This window comes from Osmerus eperlanus, chromosome 7, assembly GCF_963692335.1.
Source record: "Osmerus eperlanus chromosome 7, fOsmEpe2.1, whole genome shotgun sequence".
Taxonomy (NCBI): Eukaryota; Metazoa; Chordata; class Actinopteri; order Osmeriformes; family Osmeridae; genus Osmerus; species Osmerus eperlanus.
Genome location: NC_085024.1, coordinates 19,994,364 through 20,008,808, shown reverse-complemented (window position 1 = coordinate 20,008,808; position 14,445 = coordinate 19,994,364). Strand labels below are relative to the sequence as shown.

General features: G+C 49.4%; 1 protein-coding gene across 1 annotated transcript in view; it reads left to right on the top strand.

The window, feature by feature from the left end:
- Positions 1-7,007: 7,007 nt before the first annotated feature.
- grik5 (glutamate receptor, ionotropic, kainate 5) overlaps positions 7,008-14,445 on the top strand; it is a gene marked incomplete at its 3' end in the record, with an annotated part of 50,642 nt that continues 43,204 nt past the window's right edge. Inside the window, 2 exon segments of the mRNA XM_062465686.1 lie at positions 7,008-7,345; positions 9,923-12,100.

Sequence of the window (14,445 nt, the reverse complement as noted above, 5' to 3'; positions counted from 1 at the left end):
CTCTCAGTTGATATAAACAATATGGAACCTCTGAACACACACACACACACACACATAGGCAGTAAGAAGATATAAACAATATGGAACCTCTCAAAACACACACACACACACATAGACAGACAGCAAGATCAGCCACTTATTTGCAAAGGGTAGAGTGAATATATTTGTTTCCATGTTCATCATTGTGTATAGATTAACTGTAATGTTCCTGTAATGGTCTGGACATAACAGGTCATTGATTGGCTTTATGTTGTAATTACATCCAATGATAGGAGAGGTAGGGATTTATTGTGACTTAACCAGGAAGAGGCATTAACACTGTGGGAAATAATATTCAGATATTATTATGCGGTGGCAGTAGCCTACTGTTATCAAAAATAATGATCCCATTTGCGCTTGGATTGGAAAAGGCTTAATGTGATGTAAGTTTTGCCAGCTCTGCAGCGAAGCCTATTATAGTTTTATAAAACAGTTTATGGCGGTCTCCCATACAGTGAGTGCTGACAAGGGGATTTACACACACAAGCACCCAGTCAAAGTTTGTTTTTATGCCATGAAATATAATATAATAAGGAAATGGCAGCGATTTCAGTGGAGAAGAATGGAACGGTCTGTTTTAACATCTGCCCTTAGACGGAGGTGGGGAAAAGTCGAAAAAAAAGCTGTAGATGTCTGGTAAGGTGGAATCAGCATGCAAGTAGTCTATCCAGAAATTGAATGCACTCTTATCTGTGCCAGTGTATAGGGCAAAACCATTTATCATGGGTGAACCAGTCTTAACTTTTAGGTCCTTGCAAAGTCTTCAGATTGGCTGCCTCGCCAAGTCTAGCAGCTTCACACGCGCACTCCTGTGAACTAGCAATTAGCCGTTGGCTGTGGAGGATCCGGTCGTAAGAGCACTGAACCGCTAGGGATGCAGTCTTCAGTCTAATGATCTGTTATGGCTTCCCTTTTGAAATATCTGGACAGTTGTAGTTAAAGGTCAGAGATCAGAGATGGAAAGTAACGAGGTACAAATACTTTGTTACTGTACTGTACTTCAGTAGATTTTTCTGCTATCGGTAGGCCTACATTACTTCACAATTTTTCTGACAACTTTTTACTTTCACTTTACACAAATAGGCTATCTGCAGAAATGACAAAAGTACACATATCCTTCACTCACGTAGTAGTCATAGAAAACAGAAGTCATGGAAAACGACATTTTTTAAAAACTTTTGTTGAAACTTTTTTTCGAAATAATTTTGTAGCTAAAGTCATGTCGACATCGTCAACTACCTCTGTCTCATCCATAACATATTATATTTTTCGAAAATATTCTTTCAACCTTTCGAAACTTTTCTTTGTTCGAAACCTTTTTTTCATACACAATGATAGGAGAGGAGAGATCATGTCTGGCTTGAACATTTGTAGAAAGTACAGATATTTGTGTAAAACAAATAGAAAGAGATGTATTATCAGAACCCCCATTTCTTTCAAAGATAGAAGGAGTAAGAGGGTTGAGTCACGGATGGATGGAGAAACAGAGTTTGAGTGAATTAATGGGTATCGATCCTCGTAATCGATCGATCATCTTAGAAAATCCCAAGGGTCTGTCCAATTAGAGGTTGGGCTACTTGGTATTTGTTACATGGATAAAAGCTCACCGATAATTACATTTTTCAAGGAATGTTTAGGAAACGGCAAGAATTTCTAAGGGCATCAGCTGGGCAAATAATAAGGGATGCCTTAACCCTTGTGTTATCTTCGGGTCATTCTGACCCATCAGTCATTGTCACCCACCGTCGTATTGCGACAAATTTACCTCATACAAAAACAAAGTGAAGCATTTTCTTTTAACTGTCGGGCTGTCTCAGACCCCCCACATTGGAATGGTTAAAAGAAAATTATTTTTATATGTTTTTGTATTGGGTAAAATTGGGTAAACACAACAATGGTTCGTTATGAACCTTTGGGTCATGTGACCCGAAGGCAGCACGAGGGTTAAATATGATATAGGCTACAACTAAGTGGTCTTGTTTCAGCAAGCCCAAAGCGTGTAAGGACTCTTAAGGGGGGTTTCTTTCAACAGACACACGACTTAAAAACATAATCGTGACCGCATGGTTATCCAAGTGCAAGCAAGTGTATCCAACACGGGCGTATGTTAATTTCAAATCTGTTAATGAGTTGAAATCATGGTCACGCAGACCTGCGCCCGTCACACTTTTGTCCTTTGGCAGTAAGTCAAAATGACACCGCGGTAAGGTAACCCAGGGGCATCCCTTTGATTGTTCCTCTTTAAATATCCCAAAAAGTGCAGAAAAAACTGACCCCTAGAATAAATGCGTGTTCAGCGCCGAGAGGAAACTCGCTGACATCACAGCTTACCGTTCAGGTGTAAAGGACAGGAAGAGAAGCTTGTGTAGGTTGATGGGAAAGTAGGCCTGCAAACTCCGTGAGTATGATGCAAACACGTGATTTTTGGCACAGGATTTCTTCACTAATAACAATTGACAATATTGATCATAGTGTGTTATTTTCTTCTCATGTTTGCGGGTTCACATAGTGTCAACACAATGAAGGAATTGGATTATAGAGTAATTGAGAAGAACTGTCCCGTTGTAGAGGCTCAACTGAAGGCGATACATGAAGTTTCCTGTTTAAGTCTACATATAAAATAGTCCTGTCCTCTTTTTCGTTTTACGTTTCTCCTACAGAGCTCAATATATTTATTGTTTTGCTTTTTATATTAAGATAACCAGACTGTTCTTTAGAGGACAGGTGTTAGTTGGCTACCTTACAGTAGGCTGAACCCTATAGAGAACAAACTGCTCTGTTCTATTAGTATTGTTATTAATGTATCATAGACCCGTTTAAATATCTTACAGCCCACATTTATCACTTCATTCTCTCTCTGGTCTCTGTCATGCTCTTTGTCCTTCTAATTTTCTTCTCTTTCTCGTTTCCCCCTCTCGTTACCCTGTCTCTCCCCCCCCCCTCCCCTCCCCCCTTGCGGTATATGTCTCTCTTTGCTGAGGTGGCTGTACTGTACCTGCTATGACTTTGACAAAGTAGTCTCCTCGTGTGTGGTGTGTAGTTTGTTCAGTTTGTGCATGTCTGTGTGTGTGTGTGTGCGCCTGTAATTTCTGGCTAGTTAGCAAACCATGACTGTAATATCTGATGTTGTGCGTGATGTCTTGATGTTACCTTGGACTTTAAGTTTACACGTGTGTGTGTGTGTGTGCCTCGACGTGTGTGTGTGTGCGTGCATGTATCTACTGGAAACTAGCTTGTGCCTGCTGCTCATGCTGTCATGCTGCCCAGTCCTGCTCTGTCCTTCACCATTTCCCCCTTTATCAGCCACTTCCCCTTTTGTTCACCTTGTTACTCCCTGGGTGCATCTCCTCTCCCTCCCCCCTGTAGCTGGTTCCCCTCCCTCCTCCCCCCCCCTCCCTCTCTCCCTCCTTTCCTCCCTCCCCCCCCCCCCTCTCTCTCTCATTGATAGTGGAAGATATGTGACTGGAATACTGAGGAGCTTATCATTATTCCACAAGCGAGGCACAGCGCTCAGACTGAATGTCAATTCCCTCCCTCCTTCTCCTTCTCTCCCTTCCTCTCTCTGTCTCTCCCTTCCTCTCTATGTCTCTCTCCCTCCTCTGTCTCTCACCCTCTCGCCGACCATCGTATTATTTTCTTTTTCGCACGCTGTCCAGCAAACGGTTAACCACATAGAGGTCTGTGAAACATGGAGGACGCCGGGAACACGGAATACAAACGCACGCACACTGCTTTGCAGGAGGGGGGGGGGGGGGGGGGTATGCACTCGACACCTGCAGTGTACAGTCCATTTTTGTTTCCCTGCAGTTTTCATGTGTCTACCGACTGGGAATGTGTGCGTGTGTGTGTTAGTAAAATCGGTGTGGTAGCATCTCCCCTAACCGCTTGGGTGAGTTGTGTGCGATACGTGTTTGTTACGTAAAACCATTCCACATAAAGTGTTAGCGAGTAGGTGTGGTGTGGGCTGGAGATTAGAGAGGCAGGGAGGCAGCTGTTGAATGTCTGTCAGGAGAGGGGGGGGGGGCATCAGGTTGAGGGGGGGGGGGCATCAGGTTGAGGGGGAGGGGGGGCATCAGGTTGAGGTGGATGACAGAGTGAAGGGAGCAGGGGCATCAGGTTGAGGTGGATGACAGAGTGAAGGGAGCAGGGGCATCAGGTTGAGGTGGATGACAGAGTGAGGTGGATGACAGAGTGAAGGGAGCAGGGGCATCAGGTTGAGGTGGATGACAGAGTGAGGTGGATGACAGAGTGAAGGGAGCAGAGAGCACACAGTTTGGTTCGGTGTCTAAAAACTGGGATGTAACATGAAAGACGTATGTCTTCATCTCTGTCTCTCTCTTTCTTTTGCGATTCCTTTTACTCTCGCTCTCTTACTCACTCACTCATTCACTCACTCACTCACTCACTCACTCACTCACTCTGACACACACAGACAGACACACACACACACACACACACACACAGACAAACACACACCAATCATTAAACATCCTGTTCATCCCAAAGAGCAGGGTAAGGGGCCGAAAGAGAGAGGCTAACTTCTGAATGTACGTGAGCTTGTGATGGAATGGACAAGACAAGGAGCCGTCGGCCACAGCCAGAGGTAACATCCAGGCTCCTGCCCTCTCCACACTCCCTGGCACACACTGCCCTGATGCCCCATTAAGCCCAGTCGGACACACACGCACATACACAGAGACACACACAGGGTCACAGCCACAGGTAATGCCTAGCGTGACAAGGATTGAACTGAAAGCCCCAAACATGACTAATAGGTGACTCAGCAACGGCGACACAGTAGGAGCGCCACGGCACAAAACATTCTAAGAGGTATCACCTTATTAAGCGCAATAGGTATATGGGAACACCACACACCACAAGATCAAGGGGGTCGGTTTAGTGGCGTTGTTTGCGAACGTCACTGCCCTCTATTACGTAAGAGATTTCTTTCATTTAACCTTTGTTTGTTTCTGTCATCCACCAAGACTTGAACATACTGACAGAACAAGGGAAGCACAAGGATGATGTGGGATATGGCAACAGACTGTTCAGACAGTACGAGGAGTTAGGATGAGACAAGCGAAATATTAGTCATTGGTGAAACGAGGGGCGAGAAGAAAGACGTGATCGGATGAGACACGATGGCATAGGGGCCAGATTTAAAAACAAAAAAAAGTCGTACCCTCGAGGCAAGGCCACTGCTGAGAATTTGACAACATAAGGTACAACACGTCCAATGCACTCTCAGCCCCGATCGAGAGGAGGGCCGAACGCGATGGATAATCTGCTCTGAAAAGGGCAGGAGACAGTGGAAGTACCAATCAGAGACTCCCCGTGACAGGAAACGCAAAAATAAATAAAAAAATGAGGCCAGGGTTGTTGTAGACTCTGGAAGAGGAGACAAGACAAACCTATCATCGAGATGCGATGAGGGGTGAGGAAGAGGCTGTGGAGTTTGAAAGTCTCTGTGGGAGTCCTTCCTGTTTGGGTGCGGCATGCGAGAGGGTTGGGGAGCTTGTGGTGGGCTTTGTACTTGACTAAGAGTTATGAAGTTAGACATGATGACTCGGAGTGTCACTCCAGCCCTGCAGAAGCCACAGTTGAAGTGTCAGGAAGTCAAAAGTTCCTTTTGTTCTCTGTGTGTGTGTATAGTTTGTGTCTGATAAGAGGAGACTGTGTATGTGCGTCCATGTATGTGTTTGTGTGGAACTCTGTGTGTGTTGACATTAATTGTGCCTACGTGTGTTTTTGGTGCAGTCTGTGCCATGCCTCTGTGTGTGTGTGTGATGATATCTGAAGTGTGCCATGCCTCTGTGTGTGTGTGTGTGTGTGTGTGTGTGTGTGTGGGGAACATGTCGTGAGCTATAAGCCCAGGCATGTGCTGCTGTGATTGTGTTTGTCACCCTGAGCATGTAGCCACGTCAAGCAGTGTTGGGGAATCTCACTCCTGCTGGGGATGGAGCACATGATCACTGTCCTGTGTGTGTGTGTGTGTGTATGTGTGCCCTCCTGTTCATGGTGTCCTTTCATCAGTCCCTTTTATAAATGCTTATCTTTCGGAATGACACAGAGAAAGAAGGAGGGGGGGCGCAGTTAATATTTGTCTTTGGAAAAGAAAACCTTACCGAGGGAGGGAGAGGGGGGTGGGTGGCAGGGAGGAGGGAGGGAGGGAGGGAGAGGGGGGTGGGTGGCAGGGAGGGAGGGAGGGAGAGGGGGGTGGGTAGCAGGGAGGGAGGGAGAGGGGGGTGGGTGGCAGGGAGGGAGGGAGGGAGAGGGGGGTGGGTAGCAGGGAGGGAGGGAGAGGGGGGTGGGTGGCAGGGAGGGAGGGAGAGGGGGGTGGGTGGCAGGGAGGGAGGGAGAGGGGGGTGGGTGGCAGGGAGGGAGGGAGAGGGGGGTGGGTAGCAGGGAGGGAGGGAGGGAGGGAGGGAGGGAGGGAGAGGGGGGTGGGTAGCAGGGAGGGAGGGAGAGGGGGGTGGGTAGCAGAGAGGGAGGGAGAGGGGGGTGGGTGGCAGGGAGGGAGGGAGGGAGAGGGTGGTGGGTAGCAGGGAGGGAGGGAGAGGGTGGTGGGTAGCAGGGAGGGAGGGAGGGAGAGGGGGGTGGGTAGCAGGGAGGGAGGGAGGGAGAGGGTGGTGGGTAGCAGGGATGGAGGGAGGGAGAGGGGGGTGGGTAGCAGGGAGGGAGGGAGAGGGGGGTGGGTGGCAGGGAGGGAGGGAGAGGGTGGTGGGTAGCAGGGAGGGAGGGAGGGAGAGGGTGGTGGGTAGCAGGGAGGGAGGGAGGGAGAGGGGGGTGGGTGGCAGGGAGGGAGGGAGGGAGAGGGGGGTGGGTGGCAGGGAGGCAGAATAGGAGGGAGCAGAGAGAGGCGAGTGAGGGAGTGCTGATTGGATTGGAGGGAGAGCTGAGGTTGTATGGACATACAATTGAGCAAAGAGAGAGAGGGAGAGAGAGAGAGCGCGCGCGCGCACGAGAGAGGGAGCGAGGGAGGGTGAGTAACTGAATGCAGTTTGCAGTCGTGTGCCGTGCCATCGCGGCAAAGTGCAATCGCAGGGAACGGAGAGAAGAAGAAAAAAAACCGAAGCAACAGACGAACGAGGAGAACGTAACGCCTGTCTGTGTTTTCATGAAGCGCGCTGCCTCTAGATCCTCATCATCTTATCTTTGCATCAGACCAACGGCAGGAATCCCAGAGGGAGAAGGGGAGATAACAGGAACCTGTTTCTTTTAAACAGCGGAGCTCTAACCTGAGGAGCTCCCTGGTGGGAGCCAGCCTGCGTCAGGACCCGGGCTCTCCGGGGATCGCGTTGATACAGTAAGTGTTTGTCTCGACTACAGATGCGTTCGTATGCTCGGTGCGTACAGCTACCATTCTGGCTCGTCTAGAACGTTGTGATGCCTTTCATACACTGTTGGCATAGATACCAAAAGGGGGGGGGGGGCAGAATTGACAAGCTGACACTGAGTCATTCAAAACATTCAACATGTTTTACTTGTATTACGAAACATCAGCCTTAGCCGTGTGTCTGTGTGTGTGTGTGTGTGTGGTGTTTCATGCCACAGTACCGGTGTGTGTGTGTGTGTGTGTGTGTGAGCTGATAATAGTAGCCCTATTGGTATTCTGTGGAGGGTGTCCCAGGATCCGTCTGTGCTCTAGCCTAGGATGGGATCACAGAGAAGGGATTGTGCTCTGCGCTGGAGAGGGCCTCTGAGACGGGTGAGTGTCCCTCCTTCCTCACTGCCCGCTCTCCTGCACTCCCTTCTTCATCTCCTCACCCTCTTCCCACTCCTCCTCCTCTCCCTCCCTCCTGTCTGTCGGTCTCTACAACATGTGCATCCCCCGTTTTGTAGTTTTCCTTTGTGTTCTTCATTTTTCTTCACTGCCTCAATCCACCGTGCCGCTTTCACCCTCCAGCCCTGCCGCTTTCCCTCCTTCCGTCCTCTTTTCACCCTCCATCCATCCTCCACTCATCCCCCACGCAGGTATGAACAAGGCTGTCCGGTTTGATGGATTTTCTAAGAGAATCTGAATGTCTCTCCTCAATCTGTAGCTTCTCTCTCCTCTGACAAACCCCAGACACCCTCCCCCCCTCCATCTCTTCTCCCTCCCCCCCCCCCTCCCCCTTCCCCCTTGACTCCGTCTGTCTTTCCACGCCGTCTAAATTCTGTTTGAATTCTTACTTGGAGAAGACGGAGATTCTCTTTCCTGTGTAGTCAGTGGAGTTGTGATGCCATGTGCATGGTGTAGATATACATGTATGGTCTCTGCTTCCGCCGGTTGATTGGTTAGGATCCGCGTGTGTCTGCGTGTGTGTTTGCCACAGTCACAACGTTCCGATCCTACGTGGACGCCATACCTGAATGCGTTAGTTTGGTTTGTCACTTGCATTTTCCAATTTACTGGAAAGTATCTGAACCGTGTTGTGTTTGCTTCACAGGTGTTCCCTACGGGACTGGCACATTAGTTTTTTTTTATTTAGTTCAATCCAGTGCCCCTCTAATATTTGACAATATTTGCTAATGGTCTTCAGCCCAGGTCTACACCCAGGCACACCTGTAATCATATTCGCACACACACACACATATTTTTCTTCCGAAAACCTTGCTAACGCGTTAACCACACAATTTTCCCCAATCCACATGTTCTCCTCCCTGCTGTCACTCTGCCAACGACTAAACCAGAAGAACAACACACTAACCTAGAAAGCTCTCCTTTGGGGTGTCCTTCCCTCGGTGTAGGGACATAAACTCCCCTCTTTCTGGAGTATTGATCGGAGCTGCTGCTCTGGAAAGGCCGGCCATGTTTTACCTCAAATGGAGGGTCTGTCTCAAGTGGCTGGTCGGGCTGATGTCAGTTATACTGGTAAACAGCTGCTGTCTAAAGAGTCCGGGGTCCATAGCTAGCCTGAGGCGTCTGGGAGCACCTGCCACCAGGTCCTGTGCACCTGCCACCAGGTCCTGTAGATGTGCCAAGCAGATGTCATCCGAGAGCATATGAAAAGCCCAGGATGAAAGGATGGAAAGTCTCCTTTTGTGTGACTACAGCATTTTCACAAGGTTACACAATCCATCAGTTCAATAGAGACCGATGACACCAGCCAGGGCTTCTGATTGGCCGAGGCAAATTAAGACATCTTTAACTAGTTGGGTAGTGGGGAGTGAAGCAGCTTGTTCCAGGGGTGAAGAAAACCCTGTCTACACATTAGTAGGCAAGCAGAAAAACCCAGGGAGTTCAAAATGCCTCAGGCACAGTCGAACCTCCCTTCCTCTCTATCGCTCGTCCACCGAGCTCATCTTAGATACTGTAGAGATGAACCGAGCGAGGGCACGAGGGGCAGGACGGAGAGGTCAGAAAGGCCGAGAGACGTGAGATAACAGGAGGTCAACTACAACAATAAGGGAGACCCTGGGGAGGTTTTGGAGGCGAGGGCGAGAGAGAACGGCTGGTAGAGCGGAGAAGAGAGAGAGGAGGAGGGAAGGAGAGAGAGAGAGGAGGGAGAGAGATAGGGAGAGAGGAGGGAGAGAGAGACAGGTAGGGAGAGATAGGGAGAGAGAGAGAGGAGGAGGAAGAGGGAGAGGGGGAGGGAGAGAGGGAGGGAGGGAGGGAGGGAGGGAGAGGGAGGGAGGGAGGGAGAGGGAGAGAGAGGGAGAGAGAGGAGCGAACGGAGGAATGATGAGGGTGGACCAGACAGCAGGGTGACAGGCCGAGTTGAGTCGGAGAATGACGCACGCGACAAAAGAGAGTGACACAAATGTCACCATCCTAACCTTTCACGTCCTTTCTTCCTATTTTCCCTTTCCTCTTCCTCTCTCTCTCTCTCTCTCTCTCTCTCTCTCTCTCTCTCTCTCTCTCTCTCTCTCTCTCTCTGTCTCTCTCTCTGTCCCCCTACAGGACTAACACTCGGTGGGACAGCATCTGTGTTCCTGAGGTGTGTTTTCCTCCACCACCAGTAAGTCCCTGTTCTCAGAATGGGATCCAGCGCACCCCAGCTAGCATCCAGCTTCTCTCCCCCGACCCCCCTGCTCCCTCCAGGCCCCCCCAGCCCTCATCCCACCTGGACCCCAACCACCACAACCCACGTCGGCACAGCCACATTCTGATTCCAAAACCGAAGGGATCGGCAGAAAACGAGATTTGGGATTCTGTGCAACTGTTCGTCGAGTTGCTACAGGCGTGTTCGGGGGTACAAGCGTGGTTGATTGTCAATTTCACCGCACTTGTTGATCTCGCCTGCGTGACTTAAAGCTTTTGGGACACATCGTACTGGAATGACAAACCAAACTCTTCTCCCTTCGGACAGCAACATGGGGATTGCAGAAACAACGGGATTTATCAACTGGATATCCTGCGGAGATTACGAGACTTTCTGTGTTCACTTCAAAGTTGGACCGCTTTTCCACATCAGTTTGTGGGCAAAAGCGAATAATTGAAACTCCATCCCGTTGGGAAGCTTCTCTTCTGATTTGTTTGGGGGGGCTTATTTTTTTAAGAAGCAATTTTCAAAGCCTCGCTCTTTTTTTTTGTGTGTCTCCTCTTTTTCAACTTTTTCATCCAGAGAGCAGGAATACATTATGAATCGGCTCCATTCTTTCTGATCCTCCCCCGGTGACGGAGAGAGTGGAGGGACAAACTGTCCGGAATAGATAAGGAAGGAGGAGAGACAGATTGAGAAAAAAGGAGAAGAGAGAAGACGACAGGGAAACAGGTAGAGAGAGGGAGGGGAGGAGTGAGGAGAGAGAGAGAGTGAGGGGAGAGCAAGAGAGAGAGAGAGAATTAACTAGGATTGTCAAAAATCCTCCTGGAGACTTGCTGCCTCGGTCTAATTCATCTCTCCCTGTGCCCAGGTGCAGGTTGGTTGGGCGAGATGGGTTGGGGCGGGGGCAGGATTCAGAGGGAGGGAGGCAGCTGAGTTCCAGAGGATCCGCTTCCCCCGGGCACATCCCAGGGCTGGAACAAACAGATTTGGATAGTCGGTTAGACAGACGGACAAGGCAGCTAGACAACAAGACGGACACATGGGCAGGGAGGCAGCGAGGCAGGTTGATAGTCAGTGAGCCAGAGGGGGGAAAAAAACGGCAGCACAGACTCCGATCCAGAAACACAGACGTCATTATCATTTTAGTCTGTGTGGAAGTGAGTGAGAGGGAAAGGGAGAGAGAGAGAGAACGATAAAGAGAGAGAGAGAGGAGTGAATGTCCCTTTTTTCACAGCTCCTGGAGGAAGTCAGCCTTGTTGCAATTAGGACCATCTGACTGCATCTCCTCCGCCGGCTTCGCGGCAAGCCCTGACACAAACAGACAGCGAGGGGTTTTACTGGAGAGGAGGTATAGGTTCACAGTATCACAGAGAGGAAGAGAGAGGGAGACAAACAGGCGGAGAGAGAGCAGGTGTCGGAAACCCTCCCCTTCATCTGCTTGTCATTTCCCCCGTTCTGTTTTTCAACCCTTGTGTTGAGCCGAGCAATTGGATTTCGACACTGGCGTTTGGAGACACGGAGGCCTCGCAAACCGGAAGGAACCAAAACACACAAAGGAGGAGGGTAGGAGAGAGAGCAAGGGAAGGAGAGGGAGGCCCCCTTTTTTAAACAGAAACAGAAAAATCTTCCTCCCCCTTTTTTCTCATTTGAACAAGAAGGTCCTACATCTACTGAGAACACGAGATAAAAGGCGAAGGAGGAAGGAGAAGAACCTTTATTTTTCCTCCCTTTCTTTTCTCCAGAGGAATACTGTGGTCAGACAATTCTTGTCCAACTCAAGAGTGTTGGAGTCCAAACATTGGAACCTCCTCCGGTATTTTTTGGTCTCACCCTTCCAAATCACTCACCTCTGAGACAATCCATAACCTTCAGATCCCCTTAACCGCACCCCAACACAGCTCTCTGAAGTGGCACCACCTTACCACGCCTTCCACCACCCAGTATCCACTACCCCCCCCCCCCCCCTCCTCCCCACACACCCCTCACGTATGCCCCCACCAGTGGATTCAATCTTTATGCCTGTGGAGGGCATCTCTGATCACCTTCCACACCGCTATATGGACGCCAGCTTCTGACACAGTCTGGTTTATTCTGTAAGTATGACATTTCCTCTCTACCGTTATATGTTTGTGTGTGTTGACCTGAAATGTGTGCTATGTGGGTAACGTGAGCCTGGGTTATGTCATATGTGCTTCCTTGGTTTTATGTCTGAGCCCCGAGTTGGTTTTCTGCTGCCTTCAAAGCATCACAGATCGCGTCGTCTTGGCTGCCTCAGCTTCAGGCGATTTGAGTGTGTGTGTGTGTGTGTGTGTAGGACAAACAGAGATTGCATGCGTGATCTGTGGATAACCAGGCTTACAGCAGAACCACAGTGGTTTTGGAGAGCGAGCTGTGGTTCTGCGCGCGCGTGTGTGCGTGTGCACTGGTGTGCATGGTGACACGCTCTGTGTGTGTGTGTGTGTGTGTATAATACAGTATCTACATTCTTCCTTCCTGCACATTCATCCTGGGGTTAATTTAAACTAATGAGGGGTGTGTATTTTTGCATCACGGAGCAGTTTTGGGGATGTGTGTCAGTGCCTTATTAAGGAGAGAGGAGCGTCGTAATGAAGGAGATAGGAAGTAACGCTCTCTCTCCCTGGTCGGTTTCTCCGGCTCCTCCACAGAAGCAGAGGACACACCGTCCCAGCTCTCCTCTGTGATCCTCAGTCCTCATATCCAGTGTCGCCTCAGCTGAAGGCTCAAACGGAGCCCCAGCGTGGGCACGCTTCCTTCTGTTACAAAGCCTACACGTCTCCACGGGAACCAGACCACATGTTTATACACCCCCCCCCCCACACACACACACACACCCCACCCCACCGCCCCTCCGCGCCCATATAGGGGCTCTGCCCGAGCAGGCACTCAATCAAGATCGTCCCTTCAAACAGGCCAATGAACTGTGAATAACGCCATTACACCAACTCCCGCTTCGGAGAGTCAGGGACAGCGAGCAGGGGGGAACGAGAGAGAGAGTCGGGGTGGGAGGGCCGTCGAAGGGGGTGGGGGAGGGGGGGGGTGGGAGAGAAGAGCAAGGGAATAGGGGAGAGCCGGTGAATAAGAGACAGCATGCATCATTTCGGACAGGCGGAGAGAGACGGAGGGGGACTGTGAGATGAAGAGGAGAGAAGGCATTTACAGATAGACAGGGAGAGAGAGGGGTGAGGGGGATTCAAGACAGAGAGAGAGAGTGAGTGAGTGAGTTTTAGAGAGAGAGAGAGAAAACAAAAGAGACAGAGAGCGAGAAAGAGAGAGAGAGAGAAAACAAAAGAGAGAGAGCGAGAAAGAGAGAGAGAGAGAAAACAAAAGAGAGAGAGAGAGAGAGAGAGAGAGAGAGACTAGTCTGGCGGCCGTGGAGCAGGAAAAGACCTCTGCTCCCTGGGACTACTCTGATGGGCTTAGTACGGCCATGCTTCGTTCACACTGTTGGCCGGCCTGAGAGAATTAAGATTACTAAATAATACGATTACTGCAGCTGCACACTGATAAGACCGTTCCCCATTGTCCCCTCCAGAAAGAGCAGGGAGGACCAGAAGAGGAAGACTCTGTGTGTTATGATGTGAGCGACATGGTTATAATGGCTGCATTATGCCCAGTGTACGCAGGAAGTCATTGGGAATATCGCGTGACAAGCTTGCAGCAGAGTCTGTGGAATGGTTGGAAGATTGTCGTTGTTTTTTTTGTTATGGTTTTCAAATGCACTTTGCGTATTATTATGGATAATTATTTCTGTATTAGTTCAGTATTAATGTATCGGACATAGGGCTCCTGTGGGGTGTAGGTATAATGGGATATGGCTCATGTTACTGCAGGTTGAACTGATCTCTTGAATAGACTTTCTGACATATGTATTCTTCCACAGATGCCCCCCTCGTCATTAGTAGCCTACTTAACTGTACAATACTTAGGAAAGGGAGATTTAAAAACCATTACTATGGCAACGCACCAACCGTTCAAGCTTTCAAGACGGTTTCTTTCTCAAAGCATGCACATATACAAGCTAAAGAGCTTTACATTACATTTTGTGGTACCTTGTAGCATGACACGCGTTACCACCTTATGTGGGATCTATAGAGGAAACTTGGGTGAGATCCCCTACCGAATCTAGATATATAGCCGACTCTTATCTTTTATTGTGTATTTGACTCAAGATCTCCACACAAGGCTGTTTGTTTCATGTCCTGACAGCTATGACACATATTTCCACCAAGTTGACCTTGCAGTTTAGAGCATAATAAAAGATGAACTCCTAGTCATGTTGCACATCAATACGCGCTCCTTTGGAAGCTGATAAATGGTTCTGTTGCCCAAGGGAGCGAGGAAGGAAGGAAAGGGAGGGAGAGAGAGAAAACAATTGGCAAAAAAAACTGCCTTGACTGGACTAGCACTAATACCTAAC